This window comes from Physcomitrium patens, chromosome 9 (genome assembly GCF_059467195.1).
Source record: "Physcomitrium patens ecotype Gransden chromosome 9, ASM5946719v1, whole genome shotgun sequence".
Taxonomy (NCBI): domain Eukaryota; kingdom Viridiplantae; phylum Streptophyta; class Bryopsida; order Funariales; family Funariaceae; genus Physcomitrium; species Physcomitrium patens.
In genome coordinates, this window is record NC_143418.1 from 13561813 (window position 1) to 13573830 (window position 12018).

Below are 12018 nucleotides of genomic sequence, written 5' to 3' on the forward strand. Positions count from 1 at the left end.
GTACCACAAGTGACCAACATGTATAATACTTAGCTAACTTATTGGCTAAGTTTTCAACCTATTAATCACTTGTAAATACATATGAAGTCAAATTTTTTCTATGAAGCTTCTAAGGAGTTTTTTCATAAGATATTATCAAATTTAATTATTCTATTTATTATACCTAAACTCTTTTAATCCAAGTAAATATATTTATTAGTAATATTATATCCCTTTCTAAAGACAAATGCTATGAAGAGTAATAATCACATATTGAAGAAGTCTAAAATATAATAGTTTATATAAGCCACATACTTTGATCTTTATTTTCTTTAAAGATAATTGATAGATACACTTAGCTGTTAATAATGTCTTATATTATTACAGACATACATATTTATTTAGATAAGCACTATTAGGTAGAACATAAATATAGGTAGATTTAATATTAGCTTATGGAAAAGCTTCTTAGAAGCTTCATAAATATATATTTGATATTATACATATTTATAATTGATTAGTAGGTTAGAAACTTAGCCAATAAGTTAGCCATGTATCATACTTATGGATAGTTTATAGTATAAGCTTATAATGTGGCACATATTGAAGAAACTTGTCTTGTAAGTTAAGATATATGTCTTACAAATTGAATACATATTAGAAGTCCTATAGAATGTTGCCATGTAGCTTCTACTTAGATAGTATATATGGAAATAAGAGTGAAGTCTTCTTCACTCTTATCAATGCCTTTTTAGTCTTTATTCTCATTTCAAAACTGTAGTTTTTTTGTCTTTGGCAATAGCCATTTTAGTTTAATATTATACCATTTTTGAATGATTTTTTAGTCTTTTTGAATGACATAAGAAGTTATTGAGCTTTTAATTCTTTTACATTCATGTCATTGATATATACTAAAATGACAAGACCACCTTATTATTTAAAAATTATTGAGGCTTTTATAACTTTTTTCAAATAAAATATTTTAAATATCATAAGAAATGATTTTACCACCAAAAATAGCACCAAATATTAGAAGTATCTTTTAGAATTGTGATATCAAACTAGTTTTATTTTTCTAACTATTCAAAAAATAAAATGTTATTTTTTAGATTATTCTTTATTACATCATTTTAAAGGTTGCAACAATCTCAATGCTTTGTTTGATAACTCAACAAATAAAAAATTCTAAGTTAAATCTATTAGTTTTTGATTTTTTATCTCTTTAGCTTTAAAAATATATAAAAATTTAAAAAAAATATATAAAATATAATGAAATTTTTATTAAATCTTATTTTTTTATAGCAAAGAATTGTTTAATTCTTCATCTTGATTTTAATGGATGTTGATAAGAAGCATTAACTTTCTTTGTTGCATTTGTAAGATTCTTGATTGACTTCCATATGAATTTCTTAATATCATATCTAAGCCAATATATAAGGTATTTCAATCTATTTTGGCATTGCCTTAAGTCAAAGACTTTTAATATTCAAAATCTTAATTATTTTCTATTTCTATAAAAAAGAGTGATATTTTTTTGTTTTCAATATATCTACTATCTTATATGACTTAAAAAGAAATTCATGGAATAAATAATGGATCTTCACAGATTTTTTTAGATATAATCCATATAAAATTGAATTGATTTGTTCAAAAATAGGAAATGGTATCAATTTTTAATAAACTAACTTGTTATATTGGCAGATAGCCTTGATATTACAACAAAGTAATTTTATTTTGTTGCCAACATAGAGTATAAGTTATTTTTTGTAATAAGCATTTGTATTGATCTTTTGTTATTTTTAATCTTTCTTTAATTATTCCTTTATTATTACTTATAGTTCTGATAAATGATTTTTCAAATCTTTTCTTTAAGATTACCAATTTTTAAATAGTAAAAAATATTAAGTTGTAAATAATAATTATAATTATCATAAAACATATTTATTGAGTAGAATAACGTAGCATGTCATTACAAGAAAACTTTACCTATAGCAAAAGATTTGTCCAATCATTTTGATGATAGTTATAATTTATCTCAAATATTACTTCAAAACTTGATTTTTTTAATTTTTTTTGCCTATAATTTGAGGATAGAAAGCCAAAGATAGCTTTATGCCCACCTTTAATATCTTAAGAAAGGTCCTTCAAAACCTTGATGCAAATTGAGTCATTATATTTAATATAATATTCTTTGGCAATCTATGATAGCAATATATATTGTTAAAAAAAACTTTAGATATTTTTTCACTCGTGATAGTTTTTTTACATAATAAAAAATGTGCCATCTTGGTGAAATAATTTATTATCACATATATAAAGTTATAAAAACTTGAGATTAAAGGATTTATGATAAAATCCATAGAAATAAAAGACTATGATTTTTTTGGTATAAGTAATAGGTGAAGAAGTCTATAATGTCAATCACAAGAAGTTTTTGATTTTAAACAAATATCGTATGATTATACAAAGTCTTTAATTATCTTTTACATTTGAAGCCACCAAAATTCTCTTGATATTTACTACAAAGTTTTGATGTATCTAAAATGTTATGTAGCTTAGAAATCATGATAAGCTTGAAAAGTAAGTAATTGTGCTTCATCTTTTAGAACATATGAGCATTATTTAAAGTAAAGCATATTATTTCTGAACTAAAATTTATAAATATCATGAAATTTATAGGAATTATTCTTAGTACCTGTTGTTCTTGTTGTGTTCAAGCTTCAATATACCAAAGCAATTGAACTAATAGAGGTAGATTTGAACACAGAGAAAGACTGGTTATATGAATTGGATTTGTTAGTGTCACAATTGATTGTATTCTGGCTATCTGAAATCAAGTATCAAACTACAAAACACTGAGGCTTACTACTTCTGTCTTAATTCAATCCATAATCTATTCTACAATTATCAATTCAACAATACTTCTCTCAATCACAATTCTTCATAAGCAAATAATAAAAAAAACAAAGAGGTAGCATCAAGCTTACCCCGGCTTACGACTCTCATAGTCTAGCCTCGATCTCTCTTTCCTCAACCTATTTATCCTACCAAAAAGATGATCCGTTGGCTAGTGGATTCCAAAGGTTATGACCCTTTGAATTCTTCACCATTTATTTCACTAACAACCTACTGTTACCAACTGAACTACTTAACCATTAGTCTAATTCTCAAGGTTATCAATAACCAACCAATAATTTACCACAAAGTTTATTTATCTATTCTACATAGCCCCACTTCTAATTGTGCAACATCCTTGCAAACATTATTTAGCCTCAATTTATAAAGACGTAGCAGCAATGGCTTTTTCAGTCAATGGCATTGTCTTACCACCCTTTGAATTCTTGATCTTCTCCTCTGCTACATCTTCATCATCTGCCTTGGTATTCGAGGGTTCTCTATCCAAACGTGCCATCAGATCTTCATTCAATAAACCCAATTTTCGTACTTGAGACTCAAGTCGAGCAATTTGGTTGTTACACTCCTCCAACATCTTCTGCCATTCTTCTGTCGATTTCACAGATATTGCCAAAGGTATTATCACTGAAATTGGTGTATTAGTCCATACTAAATTATTGGCCTCCTTCACTAATATGGCTAGTTTAGTCTGCAACATCGCAACCTCTACTTGGAGTCATTTTTGTCATTCCTTCCAATCGATCTCCATCCTTACTTTTTCAAATACCATATTTGCCATCTTCTTCTTAACCACAAAAGAAAAGACGATGCTTGTCAAGAGCCCCCCCCTCCTACTTCTTACTATGGTCCAATCAATTGGATCGACTCCCTCTTTTGTAACAGAAAACCTATCCCGGATTTATGTATAGTAAAGTTTAAGCCAATTACCATTGATCCGTGTCATAAATTTAGTATCCATAAAATCTTCCAATTATATTGAACTATTTGGAAATCCTTCAATAACTCAATATGACCCATGCCATCGAAATTGAAATTTTCTTAGAAATTTTTTAAATCGACTATCATAAAGAAGTACCAAATCATTTGGCATAAAATCCTTTGGTCTAAGCTTATTATCATAATAAGTCTTCTATCGTTTTTGTGTAGTTTCCATTATCATTAATGCATTGGCTCTAGTTTCATCCAATTTTTCTAATTCTTCTAAACAGTGCCGTAATGAATCATGATCTCCCAATCTAGTATCTATAGCAATTCATAAACTTTGGACTTCCAATTCAATAGGTAATATTGCTTCCTAGCCATAAACCAATTGGAAAAGGGTAGCATTGGTAGTAACTTTATATGCAGTATGGTATGTCCATAAAGCTGCGAACAACTTAGTGTCCCAATCTGTTCCCACTCCTAAAACTATTTTTGTTAAGTTTTTACATAAAATTCCATTAGTCTTTTGTGTTTGTCCATTGGCTCTAAAGTAATACGGTGTAGTCTTCCGATGTTTTATCTCATATTTAGCCATGAGTGCTTCAATTGTACTATTTATAAAATGAGTTCTTTGATCACTAACCAATTCTCATGGACAACCGAACTGTGTAATAATATTTTCATACAAAAAGGTTGCTATTGTATTTGCACTATCGGTTTTTGTAGCTACTGCTTCAGCCCATTTTGTTATGTAATCTGTTGCTACCAATATATATCATTTTTGTCCATTTCTCGAGGCTGGTGCAATTGGTCCCACAAAATCAATTCCCCATTTTTCAAGAGGCGCTTGAGCCAAAATTGGTACCAATAGAATTGCTAAAGTTCTAATAGGTCAATCCGTTCTCTGATATGGGTCACAATGACGGACGAATTGGTGGGCATCTGCAAACATTATTGGCCACCAATAACTAGCTTGTAAAGCTTTACAAGCCATGCTGTCCCTCGCAAAATATCCACCACAACTATCCAAATAGCAACCTTCCAATATAGTACGTACTTCAGTCTGATAAATATAGCATCACAAAACTCCATCCTTGTCTTTTATACCGTCATAAATCAAAATGATTTCGAGAGCCTCCCCTATATTTAAATTAATTGGTTGACATCGTGGAATTTTAGATGTCTCTGGAATAATATTCTACTCAATTTCAGAATCTTTTATAAAATCCGATACATTAAAACTTTTCAACTGCAATTCAATAGTACTAACGTGATTAACATCCTGTCTATTCATCCAATATACAATCATATGATCAGAATTGTCAATAACATCTAGAGGAACTAAGTACTCTCCGGGTCCCTTGCACTGGTAGTTCATTCTAGTGTACTCCATAACTTGCCTTGTATCAGCATAAATTGGGACATGTGCACCAATTTCTTCTTCTGTAGACTCATTTTCACAATCCGACGTGAATTTTGAACTGGCAACTTGAGTTTTTTTGTGATATTGGACAGAGTATATTTGAAGCACAATTTTATCATTACCTTTTTCAGTTGTCAATATACCACTGCTTCAATCATTTTGAGCTTTAGCTTGATATAACCATGGTCACCCCAATAAAATTGGGTATGATAATGTAGAGCTTCCTAATCAAAAAATAATATAATCAATTTTGTAGATAATTCCTATAATTACTGTATCAATACTTCGTAAAATATCCATAGATTTAACTCGACTGGAGTCAGTTATTCTCAAAACTACTATAGTAGGCAATAAGTCATCCAAACCCAACTCCTTGATTGTAGTGGCATTCATAAGATTTACACTAGATCCTCAATGTACTTGTACTCCCCATAGTAACACTCCATCAATTGAGACATCAATCGTTGGTGCACTTGGATCGGGATTCAAACTTACTTCTCGGATTTCTTTATTTCGAGATCTACGACAAATTAATAAGGAATTCAAGATAGTTCGACACTCAGGTGCTACCGCCAATACTTGCTTCATAGAGATTGTAGATTGTATGGTGCCCAAATCTTTTAGAATATAAATGGTTTTATATTAGTAGTAATTTCTAATGTCCATTTCTTCTTCCCAATTCTAGACATCGATGCAAGTAAATTGGTTTTTTCTATATTAGAAATTGGTAGAGCTACTAGAATTAAATTTGACAGAGCTTACAATTTTTTTTTTTTAATAGATAAGATTGTTCTCCCAATTGGACTGATATTGATTTCTTAGAATTTATGCCTCTTAAATGATCTTTCAACAGAAATGACGTTTCTCAAAATTGTGTAAAGAACAGAACAACTCGACACTCAACCGAAGCTTCTGTAATTGGTACCTCATTGGAATGCATAATCGGTTAAGGTCTTATACTGAGTAAAGAGCCCATGTGAGGACCTGGATTGGATTTTCCCATAATTGGGTCCAATTCGTCCTTCACTTCAAGATCACCCAAATCTTGAATTGGTCCTTTTCCCTTTTTCTGACTTCTTGTAAGGACAGCTTGAACTACTTCTATCCAATGAACTAGTGAATCTTGAGGATCTTGATTTATCTCCTCCATTGTTCCTTGGCTTTGGATCTACTGATCTCGATTATTAAAATTGAACAGAGCATTACATTACTGATGGGTATATCTCGACTGCTTGCAATTCGCACATACTGGCGCATAATCGTCACTAGCTTTGGGATTGAGACATTCACTATCATAATGACCAATCTGTCTGCAACGAAAACAACGAAGTGGTCTTCTTGTATGTGTCATGGACATACTCATATAAGCTAGGAATTACATATACAAATAAGTGGAAGTAAGTAAAAGTAGATAAAAATAAATTAATTCTATAGTATTTAATATGGAAGCTTCCTAGAAGCTTTTTAGAAGCTTCATAGATGCTACTTTGACCTCATAGGTGTCTTTAATTGACTTTTTGGATTAAAAACATGGTCAACAAGTTGGCCATGTGCCACACATGTTGTTAGCTTGAAGATCAAGCTAACTATGTGGCCCATACGTAGAAAAACTTGCCTTGTAAGTCAAGGCATGTGTCCTACAAAGTCAACACATATTGGAGGTCTTATAGAACATTGTCACATAGCTCCTAGTTAGATAGTATATATAGAGACAAGAGTGAAGCCCTCTTCACTCTTGTCAACTCCTTTCTTGCTTCTAGTCTAGTTTCAAGGATTTCTAGTTTTCTTGTCTTTTGGCAATAGCTATTCCAATTTCTCTTTCAATATATATACTTGTTTATTTATATTTTGTTACCTTTCTTTGAGTGAAGGCTCACTTGTCTGAATTTCTTTTTTATCGAGTTCTTGTCTTTGACAGATTGACAAGAGTACACCTACAATATCAGAGCTTTGTGTAATCTTGATTAAGAGTGGATTATCCCTTTTTTCTTGATAAGATATAAGCATATTAGAAGTTACGAATTACCCTCTTCTATACTAATATTGTCCTTAATATTTTCTTTGTTCCCAAGTCATCTCTTTTATTTGTCTTGAGTGATATTAGACATCTTCTCTCTTCTAAGTATTATCATGGCAGAACTTGTTGAAATGAAGAGTGCAATGGTACAAATACAAGAGCAATTGAGGAAATTAATGCTTGCGATGCATCAACTCAATTTACCACCACAAGGAGCAACAAGATTGGCAGGAAGTGAAGATATAGAAATGGTTGGAGCTGCTTCAACATCTGCACCAAACCATGTCCTTTTTCCTATGGTGGAATATCCTTCAAATATTAGAGAACCAAGAATTACCCTACATGAGAAGTTTGATGGCACCAGATCCAAGTTTCGAGGATTTATCAATCCAGTGCAACTTGTGATTGAACTTCAACCCCAAAGCTATCCAATTCCAAGATCGCAAGTTAGATTCATTAATACGCTTCTTTCAGGTTCAGCACTATCATGGTTTTCATCTTTTTTTGAACGACGAGATCCAATATTGGATAATCTAGAGGCTTTTTTGGCGGAGTTTTGATCCATGTATGGAGAACATGATGCAATTCGTGTTGCAACCAATAAGATCTGTATTTTACAACAAAACAATCGATTAGTAACGTTGTATGCTTCACAATTTTGATAACTTGCAACTGATATCAAGTGGGATGATGCTGCACTTATTAGCCAATTTCTCTAAGGATTACAATATGAGGTAAAAAAATTAATGCTCAACTTACGTGATCTTCAAACATTGAGTCAAGCAATTGACTTTGGTGTGAAGTATGATAATTGCCTTTTTGAATTCCGATTTGAGAACCGTACAAGTGGACCTCAACGTTACTATAATTCAATGGCAATACCAATACCTCTTCAACATATACATTCGAAAGTAGAGGATATGCGAATTGATGCAATACGTTTCAAACTTCTTACTAAGCAAGAAAAGACTCGTCGTCGTCAAGAAGGATTATGTTTATATTGTGGAGAACCAAAGTACACTGCTCAACATTGTCCAAAGAAATGACGCAATCACAAAATGAGGAGTATGGTTGTGAAAGAAGATAATATATCGGAAAACGAGTTTGTCTAGCTACAATAGGGACCGTGAGGCTGGAACCTTGCACAACTTCTAGTAAAGGTCCTATTCTCTCCTCAGAGTCCTCTCCTTGTTTTACATTAAATATTATTTTAGAACCTAAACATTACAAAGTCTCTGCCTTGTTAGATTCAAGAGCCTCAGTGTATTTTTTAGATGAAGAATTTACTAAAAGACATAGCATATCTTTAGTAAAGAAAACTAAATCTGTTCATGTAGAAGTCATAGATGGTCGTCCATTGTCTTCTGGAGATATTACTCACAAAACTCTTCCTATAGAAGTAATAATCAATGGTCATAATAGTTTTGTAGTATTTAATATCATTAGATCTCCAACTAATCTAGTCATTTTAGATTTATCGTGGTTAGAAAAATACAACCCTCAAATAGATTGGATTTTCCCAACTCTTACTTTCTCTAAAAGTATAACTAATAGTGTAGCTAATCAAGTAGAAAGTCATAAGTCTAATTCAATTAAACCCGTATTTATAAGTACAAAAGCTTTCTTGTATGCTGTTATGAAAGAATCACCATATATTATTTATGCCACACTTGTTTCTTCTGGTGAAAAGACTTCAAGTGGCATTCCAAGCCAATATCAAGAATTTCAAGATGTATTTGAAAAAAAGAATGCAGATACACTTCCGGAACATCGTCTCTATGATTGCTCAATTGACCTTCAAGAAGGAGCACAACCGCCATTCTGACCAATCTACAGTTTATCACATAATGAGTTGATTGAACTCAAGGAGTATATTGAAGAAAATCTAGCCAAGAATTTCATACGCCATTCTAAATCTCCGGCAGGAGTTTCAATTCTATTGGTGAAGAAAAAAGATAGATCATTGCAGATGTGTGTTGATTATCGAGGACTCAACAAGATTACTATCAAGAACAGGTATCCACTACCTTTAATATCTGGACTTCTTGATCAACTAAATCAAGCTAAGATCTATACAAAAATAGATCTTCGGAGAGCATACAATCTAATACGCATGAAAGAAGGAGATGAATGGAAGACTGCGTTTTGAACTAGGTATGGACATTTTGAATACAACGTCATGCTTTTTGGACTTACAAATGCACCAACAGCTTTTCAATATCTAATGAATGATGTTTTTCGAGAGTTTTTGGACGATTTTGTGGTCTATTATCTAGTCAACATCTTGATCTATTCTAAGAATCCATAAGAACATGAACTTCATGTTCGCTGTGTATTACAAAAATTAAGAGATGCAGGACTCTATGCCAAGATAGAAAAGTGTGTATTCTACACTACTCAAGTCGATCTCTTAGGTTATATCATTTCAAATGATGGATCCTAAGAAAATTCAAATTATTATAGATTGAAAGATCCCAAAAATGGTAAGAGATGTCCAATGTTTTTTGAGATTTGCTAACTATTATCGGATCTTCATCAAAGACTTCTCTCGAGTTGCAGCTCCACTTATACGTTTGACTTGTAAAGACAAATTCCAATGGAATCAAGAAGCAGAAGTTGCTTTTGAATCTTTGAAGAAAGCATTTGTTTCTACACCAATCTTGTATCATGCTGATTTTTTCAAAGCATGCTTTATGGAAATAGATGTATCAGACTTTGCTCTGGGTGCGATTTCATCACAAATGGGAACAGATGACAAAATTTATCTAATAGCCTTTCATTCAAGAAAATTCTTAGCAGCAGAAATCAATTATGATATCCATGACAAAGAACTTCTTGCAATTATGGATTCTTTTCAAGAATGGCATCATTATCTAGGAGGCGCTTCTAGTCCAGTCACCATGTATACGGATCACAAGAACCTCGAATATTTTATGTCAGGACGCATATTAAATCTTCGTCAAGCTCGTTGGAGCATGTCTTTGTCAAGATTCGAGTTCATCATCACTTATTGGCTAAAAAAACAATAAGGTTTGTATGATGCCTTGTCTAGACGTTCTTATCTTACACCAAAAGAAGGAGATGCAACTTTTGAGCAATAAAGAATGATTCTCTTGAAGCCGGAGTAATTTCATCTTCGAGCAATAAAATCAACATTGACTATTGATTTAATTTTTCTTAAGCAAGTCCAATTAAGTATGTCTTCAGACCCTCTTATTCATGATATCAAGAATAATTCTTTTAAATCTCTTGATCCCTCTAAATTTGAATTTAAGAACAACCTACTGTATTTTGAAGGACGCCTATATGTTCCAGAAGGAGAAGCACGTTTACGTATTCTTCAAGCTCGTCACGACTTCCCAGCAGTATGACATTTTGGGTACAATAAAACTTTGGAACTAATATCTAGGGATTTTTCATGGCTACAAATGTGGAAAGCTATCAAAGATTTTGTATAATCTTGTGATGTTTGCTCGATATCAAAAACTCCTCGTCATCGACCTTACAGACTTCATCAACCATTATCCATTCCAGAACAACCATGGTCGTCTGTTTCTATGGACTTCATCACGGATCTTTCAATCTCAGGTTCTTATGATTCTATATCGGTGATAATAGATCGTTTTACCAAAATGGCACATTTTGTACCATATATAAAATCTATCACACATGAAGAAATAGCTAAGTTCTTTCTTGACAATATCTATTGCTATCATGGATTATCCAAGGATATTATATCAGATAGGGGAACTCAATTTGTATCAAGATTTTGGTGGACTCTTTTCAAGATTCTAAAAGTAGATATAAAACTATCTTTGGCATTCCATCCTCAAAGTGATGGACAAACGGAGCGTGTTAATCAAGTTTTGGAGCAATATTTAAGATATACTATTAACTACCAACAAGATGATTGGACAATTCTTTTGCCATTGACAGATTTTGCTTACAATAACAGAATACATTTTTCTACAAAACAAACACCTTTCTTTGCTAATTATGGTTATCATCCACGACTTGATACTTTTGACTTTTTAAAAGTTGATAATCTTGCTGTAAAAGATTTTACAATTCATTTTCTAGAGCTACATGCAATGATGAAGGCGCAGTTAAAAGAGGCTCAAGAACAACAAAAGGTGAATGCGGATGTCTATCAAAAGGAACAACCACCATTCCTCTTGGATGATAAGGTATAGCTACTTCGTCGCAATATGAAGACCACTCGTCCTTGTGATAAGTTGGACTATCAAAGGCTAGGACCATTTTTTATTTCTGCACAAATCAATCCAATTGCATATCGTTTATATCTACCAGAGTCAATGAAAATACATCCAGTATTCTATGTATCTCTTCTTGAACCATACAAGATAATGGACATACCAAGAAGATAACAAGCTCCACCTCCTCTTATAGAAGTAGACAATAATGAAGAATTTGAAGTAGAAGAAGTCTTAGATTCAAGGCGGCATTGAAATAAATTGGAATATCTTGTCCATTGGTACAGATATGGTATTAGTGAACGCACATGGGAGCCAATAAAAAATCTTGCAAATACAGCAAAGGTGGTGGAGGCTTTTCATCGATGACATCCATCAAAATCAAGATGAAAACCTTCTTTATAAAAGAAACAACATCTAGGCAAGATAACATTCTACTTTCAATCCTTGTTTGTAACTTCTTTGTAGTTGTGACGCTCAAGAGATGGAGAACCAACAACCAGCGGATTCGACTCAAGAGCCTTTATTTGCTGACCTACTGGATGAGA